Source organism: Peromyscus californicus, unplaced genomic scaffold, assembly GCF_007827085.1.
Source record: "Peromyscus californicus insignis strain IS unplaced genomic scaffold, ASM782708v3 Scaffold_8__1_contigs__length_139910024, whole genome shotgun sequence".
NCBI classification, from domain to species: Eukaryota; Metazoa; Chordata; class Mammalia; order Rodentia; family Cricetidae; genus Peromyscus; species Peromyscus californicus.
Window position 1 is genome coordinate 111,257,256 of NW_026294606.1, and position 14,460 is coordinate 111,271,715.

The following is a 14,460-nucleotide window of genomic DNA, read 5'->3' on the forward strand; positions in this document are numbered from 1 at the left end:
TTTGACTTGATGAAGGTATATAAGTAGAGTTAAATTTGGGGAAGTGAAGAGAACTAATAAAATATCTTTGGGAAAGTCACAGTCTGTGTGGTATATCCAATTTTCAAGCCATAAGTACTTGAAGACCCTAAGAAGCTCTCACCAGAGAGATCTGAGTAGAAGAAAGGACAATGCTATGGGACTGCAGAACACAGTTCAGAGTAGTTACAGACAAGTCCACAGCAACTGACATCATAATGCAAGTCAGAATATAGTCCTGGAAGCGGCCTAGGCAAAATCTGAAAAATGAAGATAATTCTGAAGAAGTGAGGCCTGGTGTAATAGCAAGGCTATCTATGTAGAAATGAACCACATCACTAGAAGACTGTTAAACCTGACTGTGAGAAAAAAATATATTTACCAATATGATAAAGATAAACCTTGCCATGAACAAAGATGACAAGATTTCCAGGCAATTGATCTAAATTTCAGCTTCATGCAACTTTCTTCAACCCAAGTTCTGAAAAAGTCAAACTTGTGTTTTCTGTAGAGGGTTGCTCAAGTCTTTGACTTCTCATGAGTGTACTTGCTCCTGAATATTTCCATGATCTTTTCATATGCAAGGGAAAATGCTGTGTAAGCCATGCTGCATGTCTAATGTGAGAAACAAATGTGTCTAATAGCCATGACAGTAGAAACAGACTGCAAAAGCATTCTGATGTTGTTGTATACAGTATTTTCATATTGTTATTTTTGTAAATATCTCATTTGACTTCAATCTCACAGAATTACCTATCAGAAAGAAACAGAGTTTGGATATTTGTTTAATAGCCATTCATTCTAGGGACTGTGATTGGCACTACAGAGGTTTACAAAACATCTTTAACAGCAATCTTAATCTAACAAGGCAACTGTTTATAGGTAATAAACTGAGACTTAAGGGATGAAGCACTTTGCTCAGGGGTAACCAACTGTCAGTCTTAGAATGAGAGCTATGATTTAAGACCCTGAGACAAGATCTGGTTTGCGCTTATTTGTTTTAATTCAACATTCCATGGTACTAAATAAAGGGGGAGTAGTTTTTAAAAAAATCTGCCTTTCATTCAAAATTTTGGTGCAGATGTTTCAACTTCATGACCTGGTTTCTAGCCAAGTACAAAGAAGGTAGAACAGATACCCGACCAGGCGTCACATGGCTCTTACAGTGGTATTGGTGCAGCTTTCATTGGACTAATTTTACCTGTGAAGTTCTGTCTTTCATCTCTGAATGTCCAACCACTTCCCTGAAGCAGTGATGGGGTTTGAATTATGCAAGAGAAGGCAGGGAGTTCAAAGGAGCACTCAGTTATTTCCATCCAGGTTCAGGATTTTAAAAAGTTTATTGGGTTAAAAGTGGACTTCTTTCAGGAGAACGTTAGTACAAATAGTCATTAAAATTTATTTTACTCTTAACACTGCCCAGATCACCACCCAATCATCTTGACATTTATCAGCAATTGTGAAGTGCTTGACTTAGAGCGTTCTTCCTTTCTTCTTTGTAATAATTTATTATCTTCTAAAATGCAGATTTTGAGGTAAAACATCAGGAGTGATAATTTAGATTTGAGATTAAGTGAGGTGGGTTGCAATGTCCCAGGAGAATCTTCTCGTGTTGGGAAGTCAATCATCAGTCACATATTTTGGATTATCTGATCTTTCTAATTATTTTTAATGGGAAAATATATTGTCCAAGTTTGACAGTTGAAATGTAAACCTCAGATAACCTAGCTACAAATACACTAAGCATACCATTTGTCCCTTTTCCAATATAGTGACTTGTAGAAAGGTCACATTCCAGAGAATAATGGTGCTAGATAGGGCTATCCACAGGTATAGTGGGTTTCAGTTGGTTGTGCTTTCTGGGTGCTTTGCTCAGTAGGAAGAAGTGTAGCAATCTGCTTTTGGGTTGAGATGGAATGTGATGCATTTTTTCCGACACAAATACGAAAAAATCATGTGATGTATTATATGTTTAGAGTTGAATCATTGTAATATACACCTGCTACACCTAACCTCCCAGAAGACCAGTCTCCATTCAGGCAACTGTGTCTATTTCATATTGACTTCCTTCACACTTTCAGTAATCTTACGGTACATTCTTGCATAGCATCTTCATTGATCCCATCAAATACCAGCCTACTTTGTATCTATCGGGTATTTTCATTGGTTTAATTTTAATAACCAATATAAATTTTGCTTCATTAGAATAGTACAGGAATAATTGTAAAAAGTTAAGCAACCTTTATCTCTTGTGCAAAAATATTTAGCACAAACTTCCCATAAATTTCATATAAAACTGCAGATGTCAATTCCAGATTATTTTCTAACACATCAGATTATGCTTGTAAAGTGTCAATTCCTTTAACAGTTTCTACAATTGATCTAATTTCAGTGTTTTTTTTTTGTAGTTTTCCCTGAATACAGAAGTGAAGATGTCTAGATTGTACCAAGACACAAGAACACTTACGTGTATGTCAATATCTACACTCACAAAAACAAATCTCTAAAATGATTTTATTCTTTTGTACTCAAGATTTTGCATCAGGTTAGCAAGAATTCATGTGTCATATAAATGATTTTAGTAGATAATTTTTTCAAATGGAAGCTCTCTATACCATCTATTTAGCCTTGTGAAGATATCTTAAATATGTACACATAGAAACAAAATAAATATATTTGAATGAAATTATGAAGAAAACAAATCCAATGTTGAGCATTTGAAATTATGTAACCGGTAAGAGCCAAGGTGACTAAAACTCTAATCCAGATTTTTCATATCCTGATATAGGTTATTCTTATTTAATAAGACCGTTTAGAATTTTGTCTACAAGTGGCCTGAGAATTGAAGCTTATTCCATGTATGCAGGCGTTCTACAGTATATGATGAAAAAATTGGCATCCAGAAAGGTAGTTTGTGTTTAGTTATAAAACTAGTTACATAAAAAAACACATATTGAGGAAGAAAGAGAGAAAAAGCAGAAAAATAATGTATAATGAAGAAAATCTCTAGATTACGAATTAATGGAGGGCAGGCAAGAAGTCTCATTCCTTGAAGTTTTGCTCAACAAGCCAGATAAATCCTAGGACCCACATAAAGGTAAAAGAAAAGAATAGACTCACAAAAGGTGTTCTCAAACCTACACATGTGCATTGTGAGAGGGGGCTTCCTGACATACATCATACCTATACACACACACAATAATAACAATAATAAATAATTTTTTAAAAACTAGAACTAATAGATAGCAGTGAACATATAGGATTTTAGATTTTTTCAATCTATGCATTTAATATTTGTATTTTGTAAGCTGGGTGTCATTCTATAATCTCTCCTTTAATCACAGTAATAATTTCAACAAAGTCTGAGAGGAGGTTTGAAAAAGGGAAAAGGGTGACAATTCATACTTTCCCATAAATTGCTATTAGGAAAAAAAAACAACAACAAAACACCAACTCTAAATTAAATAGAGGCTTTACTTCAGAAGATGTGCATTCACTCATCACTTTTTAACACATTTTGTAACCTCGGGAAGAGGCTAGCTCTTCAAAAAGCTTAATTGGCCTCTGCTTAAAAGCAATAGTAAATGATAAACACATGAGAAGCAGGATACTGCTGAGTGACCTTGGCAGGGAATATGCCTTCAGCATTGGGGATATTCACATCATTATCCAGGACTGAGAGAACTTGGCTGTTGGAACAATCAGATGTCGGAGGACATTTTCTCAGTGCCATTCCTAGGTGCCAATCTCATGCTCAATAGTGATGGCGCCCGGTGCTTTTGATTCTAAAAGAACAAGTGAGAAGTTTCTGGAGGCGTCTCTGGACTCAAGTAGGAGGTTTGAAGTTCTTGACAAGGTAAATCTGTGTATGAAGAACTCCACTGCCTTGGGGCCTTGTCACAAGGGGCCATCCACAACTGCTACTGTGCCTTTCATTCCATTAGAGACATTAAAGGTGCTGCTCTCATCAGTGTGGCTGCAAAGTCATTAATTTTTTGTTTGAAGTGGTGGGATAAGAGATACATTTTGTTAGCTTTTCAGATGTCAAGTGAATTTCACTGAACCCTGAAAGAAACAGTTCACGTTTTCTCTTTTAAGATTTAAGATGTTATGAGAGACTGACTGATTGACTGGCATTGTTCAATGTTACAATTATAGGAACTCTTTAGTGTCATGGTCTTGAATCAATCAAAGTAATCAAGAAATGTTTAAAAAGTCCCCATTCCAATAAAAGTCAAAAAGTAACCCTTCATAAGAACATGGACAGAGTAGATTTCATAAAAAATGATATGTTATGTGAATCAAAACCTTTTCCTAATCCACTTTTGGTCAAATCTGCATACTCTAATGCTGATGTGGATGCAGCAACAGATTTTTTTTTTGAAGGATCCATTTGTGAAGATACTCTGCTAACTACTCTGTGCTCCTTAGAAACTTTGGCAAACTTTAAGCATGTAAGGTAGATTATCATTACCACTGTTTACATGAGGTCACTGAGACTGAGATCGGTGGCATACCTACTGGGCAAATGGCATGACTTGGGACTATTTACTTTTCTTATGACCACAGGTAGTCAAGTACAATTAGGAGAGATGTCATAAGGTTTATCTGGATGGTTCAAAATCCAGTTTTCAGAACAAATGTTATTTAAAAGATATTTTATTTAGAAACTCTTTGCAAAGATAAAATCTTAGTTCCTATAGGGGTGAAGATAGATTATCACCAGGGGAGATGCTTCTGAATATGTCTGTCAGGGATTATCTAGGTTATATTAAATTAGGCAGGAATACTTCTCTTGAGACTGATCAGCGGTATTTCATGGACTGGAGTCCTAGATTAGACAAAAAAGCGTCCTGGCTGTGGATGCAATATGACCAGATGCCTCAAGCTTTCTACCCCTACAACACATTCACCATCAAACCGTCAGGTGAAATAAACTCCTCTTTCCTTAAAGACATTTTCCAAATATTGTATTAGATCCAGAGTAAAAATAATGAATACAGTTCCCCAATTCAAAATATTTAATATTCTGTATTCAATGTATTCACTCATATTTATAAACATATATTTACACTTATATAGAATTATGTTTATAAATAAATAGACCTAATATAATATTTTTAGTTAAACAGAATGCTATCATTCTTTTACAACTATGGCATACTTTAAATTTTTTCTCTTTTATTTAAAAATATATTCTTTTTTTCATACAATATATCCTGATTACAATTTTTCTTCCCTCTACTCTTCCCAGTTCTTCCTACCTCCCCTTCCACCTGGATATACTCCATTACTGTATCTCAATAGAAAGGCACAGGCTTCTAAGAGATAAAAACCAAATGTGACAAAATAAAATATAATAAGATAAAACAAAAACCATCACATTGAAATTAGACAAGGCAAACCAACAGAAGGAAAAGATTCTGAAGAGAAGACACAAGAATTAGAGACTCACTCACTCACACAATTCAGGAATCCCATAAAAATACTAAACTGAAAGCTATAACATATGATCAGAGGATCTGGTACTGACTTATGTATAATCTGTGCTTGCTGCTTTAGTCTCTAAGTTTATACGAGCTTTGCTCAGTTGATATAGAGAGTGTAGTTCTCCTGGTGTTTTCCATGCCCTCTGGCTCTGATACTGTTTCTGTCTTCTCTTTCTCTCTCTCTCTCTCTCTCTCTCTCTCTCTCTCTCTCTCTCTCTCTCTCTCTCTCTCTCGTGTGTGTGTGTGTGTGTGTGTGTGTGTGTGTGTGTGTGTATGCACGTTGTCTAGCTGTGTGTCTCTGTATTTGTTCTCATCTGCTGCAGGAGGAAGCTTCTCTGATGATGGCTGAATTAAGACACTGATCTATGAGTATAGCAGTATATCATTAAGAGTCATTTTATCACTGCTCCCCCCTTCTTTAAATCAGCAGCATTTGGTTTTTTATTAGGTCTCTTGGTTATCTATTCTCTAGTTCTTGGTCCTCCAAGCAGTGTTAGCTATGGGTTTTGTCTTGTGGAGTAGGCTTTAAGTGAAATCAGACATTGGTTGGTTACTCCCACAAGTTTGTACCCCCATTGCTCTATTTTCAGGCAAGAAAGATTGTATATCAGAGGGTTTGTAACTGTGTTGTTATTTATGTTTCTCTTTTGAAAGCCTGCAGGGTGCTTTCCCATACCAAAGACATTAAAACATTGGGTTGAAGATTCAATGTGGGCACCAGCTCTAACTGTCTGAGTTTAATGAGTTATATGTGGGTGTTGTCTTTAGCAGTAGGGCCTTGTTCTCAGTTTGTGGAGGGCAACCTATTATCTTGGTAACTGCCTGGGTTTTTTGGAGATTTCCATGGTACCCCATTGGCCAATAACTCAATTAGTGTTAATCCAGTCCCAGTACTGGAAGTTTTACTTGGTGACAAGAGATGTCTATCTTGGAAGCTGTCTCTCTCATTATTTAGAGACTTCATTAAGACTGCCATCATATATTTTAGGAAGTTTCCACTGCAATAGGTTTCCATACCACCCCTCAAATGCCCCTCAATTCTGTTTCTTACCACATTCTCTACCTCAGCAACATTTCCCTCCCCATGTGACCCTCTCATCCCCATTCTCCTGACTCCAGTCCATCTATTAAAATCTATACTATTACTATACACACACCCTGGGAGATCCATGTGTCTCCCATAGTCTTTTCTTCTATACTGTCACTTGGTTATCATTTATTTAATGGTTAATATCATCATATAAGTAGATACTATATCTTTTAGGGTCTGGAGGATTTTTTCTAGTTCTATCCATTTGGCATACTTTATGACATATAAAGTTTTAGTCTAATTCATTAGAGTTTGATAATTCTTGTCACATATTGTAATCTGTTCCTTCATTTGGCTCTAGTCACATTTGAAATCTTTATTTCAAAAACAGAAAATATGTTTAAAAGTTTGGCATTTTTCTTCTTCCATCTTTAAGTATTATATTAGTTACATTTTTCAAAGTGCATATGGCTATTCCACTTACAGACATAGCATAGTAGATATTCCTGATTCCAATATTTTCTCTGCAATCTCTCTGAACTTAAAAGCAGGTGAGGGAGTTGGAGATCACACGCTGGTTTTCCATAACTGATTCAAATTATAATTTAGAACTCTGGGGGAACAACAACAAAAAAAAAGTAGAAATGTGTATTCTACAACAAATATTAAATCCCTAAATACTACTTTACATCTTTCAGGTAATTTGGGAAGGAGGCTGTATATATATTAAATGTTTAACATCTTAAAAGCAATCCTTATATGCAAAACCACGAGGGATACTCAATAATTGCTGAACAAAATGAGAAGTATGTTTCCAATTTAGAAGAACAGAAAAACTACTGTAAATAAATAGTGTAAGATAATATGAGAAAATTTTCACAGAGCTATCTACTGACATCAGGCAAAACAAAACAAAACAAAAACAGTGAAACACCAAGCTCAGCTCCCTCTAGGTCATTGATTCAGTCTGCAGACGTGGCTGGGAATTCCATGTTCTTATATAGTGAGTTCAATGAAGCCACTTTGCAGAATGATGGATGAGCCCTGTGCAGATACTTTAAAACTCTAACCAAAGCCTAGATGTCAAAAAGAGAAGATCATGGGGGAAAATCCACTGTTTTTTGTGAACCTCAGCTTCCTATTAGTAAAACTGAAAACATTTCTTTTTTTTTTCTAGATGTGGAGGGATTTCAAAAAGTAAATGAGGTTACAACACAAAAAAATGTCACCATTTTCTTCAAAGCTCAGTAGCAATTATCAATGAGGAAAAGTCAGCAAGCAATATCATAAAGCTAATTAAAATTATGTCAGAAGATAAACTAATTAGGACACCAGTGTACAGAGATATGTCATTATGTCATTCTAGAAAAAGGAAGAAGTAAACATTGATATACTCAAAAACATTACATGAAAAAGAATTTCATACAATAGCAGGGAAGCAAATTAATTACTGCCTCACTCAACACTGGCAGAGAGCTCAAAAGTAAAACCTCTAGAGATGTGTTTAAAGTTTTAAAAATACCCATAAATAATTACAATTTTATGTATCGGTTAAGATTTAAAAAAAAAAAAAAGAGAAACCTTGTTTTCCAGCTAGGATTCACTGCTTGATTGATCCTTTAGCAAAGTGACTTTTTAGTCTCTCTAACTCACCAAACGAAGTCACTTAAAATGACATCTATAAGCATATATATGTGTTTCTCTGTATATTTTGCTGCTCTGGCTTGTCTCAAACTCTTAGACTGAGGTTGACTTCCTATCTCATCTTCTGAAAGACTTAGGGCAATAGGAATGCTCCCCTCCCGGCATGGCTATAGTCACAAGCCTGTGTAAGAGGGTAAAGCCAGTGAAATCTTGACAGTGGTTATATCTTCAAAGGTCTGTCTCCCCATTATAAATTCATTTGCATGAAGCACTGACAAGCTTCACTGTGAGAAGAAAGCACATTACAGCTCTTCAATTTCTGAAATCCAGTATTGTGCACAAGCTATGAGTTGCGTCTTTGCACATTTCCCCAAATGTTCCACATAAAAAAAAAAAAATTGGGTACTGCCAACAGAAAAGGAGCATTTTGAATACATCATTCAGAATACAAGCACATTTGAGAAATAGACTTAAGAAAAGGTCAAATAGGAGGTTCTCAAAGCAGGCTGAAAACTCTCAGGCGAATGCTTGTGTCTGTTTAGAAACTGATAGACTGCTGACGAGTGCAAACCTGCATTTCACATTGTTTCATCTCCTGTAACAAAAGCTAATTAAACATTCCTACATTTGGCTGTTTTGTGTGCTTTTAAACTTTTAAAATAATTCCCTTAAGCCTTTAGTACTACTGAAAAAATGCATTTATGAGTATAAAAATTCTGCTAGAAGCCACCATGGTTAATTACAGTAAAACAATCTTTGTGATTGGTATCATGTATAAAGTTAATTGTCTCATTAACCTTAGGCATTTCAATCTAGTCCCATTATAAATGAAAATCAAAAGGAGGACCAGATATGAAAAAATAAGTAATGACTTCAAAACAGTGTACATTCCTCATTGTGATCATGAAGATTGAAATTCATGTCTCTTTAGGTTTCAAAACAAAATGTGCTAGAATGTCAAAATGATGTTTTGATAGAGAACTGGCCTTCCTGTGAGTGGCAACCTCGGAGATCCTAGCACATCTCAGGTTTCCATAGTTATTTCTCTTCAACATGTCTATGTATAGGCAAGTTCAAAATTAAGCAATTACTTGAAAGAAACAAGCCCATTCAATATCTGAGCAGTCCATAGGTAGCTAATAGAGAACTTTTGGAAACTTCTTGTAGCATCTGTTCCACTAGGCTGCCTAAGGAAGAATTTAAAATGTCTAGACTCAATGGTTAAGACGTGATAAATGGCAGGCATTGGGTAGCATTTAGAAGCAATATCATGTATAGGCAAAGATTAATCCATGCTGTCACCAACAGCTAAAATACGAAATCTGTGGTCATGAAGATGATTTAAGAAAGCATATTATTGATCAGTAATTGAAATTATCTGGAAGAAGTAAGATATACAACAACAGTGACTCAGATACCTCAAGCTAAGTAGAATCATTTATTTTTATCACATTTGTGCTTGCTGACTCAAAAATTATGTTGAAAGACAACAGCACAGTATTCAGATGACAAAGCTATCATTAATTGAAACTTTACTGAATAAATAAATACCACATTATATTTACTTGTAGGTAGGAAGCAGTAAGTATCTGCTTCTGTTACCTACATAGTATCTTACTAGGCAAAATTTGTGGTGATATTTGTAACGTAAGAAATACAGCTTTCCTGAAGATCAGAGGACAAAGACAGACACAGAGTTAGCCACAGAGGTCAGGCAGTGTGGCACATACTTTTAATCCTAGTACTATGGAGGCAGAGATCTGTCTGAATCTCTGAGAGTTCAAAGCCACCCTTTGATTAATTAATTAGATTAATCACAAGATTAATACAGTTTAAAAGAGAAACAGCCAGGCATTGGTGGGCACACACCTTTAATTCCAGCACTTGGGATCACACAGCTTTAATTCCAGTACTTGAGAGTCACATGTCTTTTATCCTAACACTAGGAAGGTTGAGACAGGAAGTGATATGGTCGAGCAGAGAAAGGGACATAAGTTTAGAGGAGACAGGAATTAGGCCTTTTTGGATGAGGACTCAGAGGAATTCAGTCTGAGGATTTGTGGAGACAGGATCTTCTCTTTTTGGCGGAGGAGTTGGAGAGGTGAGAAGTTATTGTGGCTTGTTTCTTCTGATCTTTCAGCATTTACCCCAATATCTGGCTCCAGGTTTTTATTATAAGACATTTTACGATTCCTCCAACAGTAATTGATTTCTTGATTCTCATGGATGTTGTTGAGACTGAAATGTCCAATTTGGCTTCATGTTTTCTCATGTGAAAAAATGTGTTTCTTGGAATTGGAATGTTAGCTCAGCAATCAGAAGTATATATTGCTGTTGCAGAAGACTGGAATTCTGTTCCTAGAACCTATATCTTGAAGCTCAGAATTGCCTATAACTCCAGTTTTAGGAGATCCTATGTTCCCCCTTTCTTTGACTCCTCAGGCATCTACACACACAGACTAACAGTAAAACATATAAGTAAAAAGTAAAGATCTGTCTCAAAAAAGAAAAGAAAAAACAAGAGTGAAAGGCATTATTTACTTGTAGAATCCTTCCTGGGGACAAAAGGGAGAATAGTATGACCAATGTGTGAGAACACTGGTCTGGTCTGTTTTTCCAACCTGCATAGTGGTTCACAGGAGTGTACTGGTTGGCATTCTCCCTATAAGGGGTATGTACAGTTGCCTGAGGAAGATGAAGAACATCTGCACAGGAAGATTATAAGATCTGAGACAGATAAACAGGAGTTCAGAGGGATTCCTTTTTCAGTTGAGATAGGACACTTGATCAGAACTTTGTTCCCTTACTTGGTATTTCTGTTCAGAACAGTGAAATTTGTTGTTGTGTACTCCTCATAATAACAATTCTTTGAGATATCTCATGTGAAAGTTTTTTTTAAAATTAACTTTTATTTCATGACATGACACTAGTGGAATTCAGGTGTTTCTGGTACATGGACTGCTCTCACCCAATGTGAGGTTGAACTGTTGACCTTGTGTACATCCTACTTCACAAATGAGTCTGTCAGATATGCTAAGCCTATAGGCTGAAGATGATGCCCCAGCACTGCGGAGAAACCTCAGGTGACTGTCCAGGCAGCTGACTGTTTCTGTCAACTCACAAATTTTTTGGCAGTTGCTTGCATGTACTTCCTGTTTTTATTTTTGTTAGCTAATATTATTTCCTTCGTGGGTCTCTGAGGGAGTTGAAGATTAGTTAGTTATAGTTGAAGGTTAGTTAGTTATAGTTGAAGATTAATTAGGATAGAAAGTGAATTAGATACATTTTGGACTTAACAAAATAGGATAGATAATGAAATTATTATCTCTGAATTTGTCAAATACAAATGGACTAGACATTGTTTAGACATTTATTACTTGTATATGTTGTATTTAGTTATTGTACTTTTGTATATAGTTTTTCTTTTGTTAGTTATAACCTTTTTCTTTTTTTTCCTTTTTATTAAAATAGAAAAGGGGAAAAAAAAAGAAAATTGTTAAATGTATATATATATATATATATAATGTATGCCATAAATGGGAGAATAAAATTAGTATAGTTTCTACAAAAAAAAATTAACTTTTATTGATTATTTCTGGTTTTCACATCATGCATCCTGATCCTGTCTCTTTCCCCAGTGTCCCCCACCATAACCACTTTCTGCCCTTGCAACCTTGCCTCCAAAGCAAAATAACTTTTAAAAGAAAATCCAAAAGCCAATTCAAACAAACAAACAAAGCAAAACAAAGCAGAACAAGAAAGAAAGAAAGAAAGAAAGAAAGAAAGAAAGAAAGAAAGAAAGAAAGAAAGAAAGAAAGAAAGAAAGAAAGAAAGGAGGAAGGAAGGAAGGAAAAGGAAAGGAAGGAAGAAAGGAAGAAGGAAAGAAAGGAAGAAAGGAAGAAAGGAAGGAAGGAAGAAAGGAAAGAACCTCTTTGTGGAAGCTGTGGTGTAGTTCAGTGAGTCAGACATTTCACCCTTATTCCTTTCATCTTCCTTTGCAAGTGTTCTTTGCCGTGAGTCATCAGTCTGTTTTGAGACCTCTGGACTTGCAGCCATTGTTCTGTGTTATGGAGATCCTGCAGTTTTGGATCTGTAGGTTCATCCCCTTTCCCTGCTCTCACAGTTCATAGATGAGGTGGATGTTGGGGTGGGTCAACTCACAGCCCCAGTCCTGGGCCTGGATGTTGGCTGGATTGGTCAGCCTGCCAGGTTTATCCCATTGTCACACCCCACCTCCCCAAACACACACCGAAAGTTCTCCAGCACTGCCTTGGACTTCCCATCTAATCTGTTCTCCTGTTCCTAGGCCATTGGTCCATCTCACTCATGCTCACATCACCAAGGTTAGCTCCGCTGTTTTGCCCAGGTAAGGTGCAAAACCCTCTACCCAATTGCTGTAGCAGGAGTACTGTGGCTTGTGTGTGTGTGCGTGTGCGTGTGCGTGTGCGTGTGCGTGTGCGTGTGCGTGTGTGTGTGTGTGTGTGTGTGTGTGTGTGTGTGTGTGTGTTCTCCTATTCTCACACCCTCAGATCTGGCTCACCTGGACCTGTGACAACAGAGTTAGTTCTAGTGTGGTGTCTGGGTGGGTGGCAGGGCCATTTCTGTGAGCCGTGTGCTGCAACTGATGAGGAACAGTGCTAGCCCTCGCACTCTGGTGATCATGGGGCCAGCTCTTTTACCTACCGCAGAGAGCAAGGGGTGGGGGGCATCTTTCCCTCACCCATGCTACCGTATGGCAGATGAGGGAGCACGGGGTCAGCTCTCCTACTCTCATGCCCTCAGGGTTGGCTTATCTACATCACCTTCAACAGAATCGGCTCTAGTGTACTGCCCAGGTGGGACGCAGGGCATGTTATCCCGTGTACTGCAGTTGTTGGGGAATAGGGATATTTTTCCATCTCTCTTGATCCCAGGGCTAGCTCTGTCACCTGCCGTGGGTATCGAAGGGTTGAGGGTGAATGTTTCTACTAGTAATAATAATTATTTATAATATAATATATAATATATGATAAATTATATATATATATATATATATATATATATATATATATATATGATGGACCCTTATTGATTACATATGCTGCAGAGTCAATTGATATTATATTTGTCAAAAGATACATGCAAAAAGGCAACTCCAACTATGCATATGACCTAAGGAGCACTGATCCACTGTGCCTTGGATCCAGAGGCAGATTCTGCTTTTCTGGTCTCTGTCCTTAGAACAGGAATGAAGAGGCTATTGCATCTAGACTCCAAGAAAGAAGGCCAGAATACTTGCCTAAGCAAATAGGTGTGTGCTGACAGAGCTGATGGCCTCAGCAAAGGGCACCAGCATGCTTACATTTATTAAAGGGCTATCCTTTACAGCTGTACTAGTCTCTAAATTTAAAAAAAAAAGAACGAAAATGAACTAAAATGTATTCTGTCTGGTAGATGTTCTATGCTGTGGAACATCAAGAAAATTGGACCACTTTCCTGTGGTAATATTAGTCGTGGCACTGAGAAGAACAGTAAACTCTACTCCAAGTATTCGAGGAATAATCCCAAAATACAGCTCTTCCAAAGCAGTATTCAAAATAGAAACCCAAGCCAACAAAAGCAGATAAGGACCTGATTCTGGGACGCTGATCCTGCACTAAGGCATTTAATAGCAGTATAAAAGACATTCAAAAACACTAATTGAAAACCATTAAAAATATAGTATGTTTATTTATTTTTTAATAACCATGGCCATCTGCCTTTTCTAAAGAAGCAAGAGAATTTGCACAAGGAATGTTGGCTGGTTAAAGGGTTATTTTTAAAAGAAAAGATGAAAAATCCAGTCAACAAAAGATGTTCTCCAGGGAATAAGAGGAACAACCTGAGATATGTTGAGTTATTTTTTGTTTATTTGCTTTGTTTCTGTTTTTCCTTATTGGAAATTTTTTCAGTGAGGGAGGGAGCAATACTGAGATTTTGAGGACAAAGGTTCTGGATGGGCAGATGAACATGAGCCAGATGCTATAGAACTGATTTTATACTGTCCCAACAATTCTCAGATTGTGAAAGAAATAGTTTAAGAAAAGTCTGCTATTGTTACCTGGTGATCAAAATCTCTGTCTGGGCTAGGCTGTCTCAATAGGTAAAAGTCCTTGTTGCTTTTGTAGGGCACCCAGGTTTGGTTTCCACTACCCAGATGGTGGTTCACAGCCATTCATAACTCTAGTCCCAGGGAATCTGAAGTCCTTTTGTTGATTTTTCAGGCACCCTACACACACCTATAACATAAAGTACATTCAA

The 14,460-nt window shown here is 36.8% G+C and overlaps 1 pseudogene; it reads left to right on the forward strand.

Annotated features, from left to right (window-relative positions):
• The first annotated feature begins 3,781 nt into the window (after positions 1 to 3,781).
• LOC128104579 (TGF-beta receptor type-1-like) overlaps positions 3,782 to 14,460 on the forward strand; it is a 29,304-nt pseudogene continuing 18,625 nt past the window's right edge.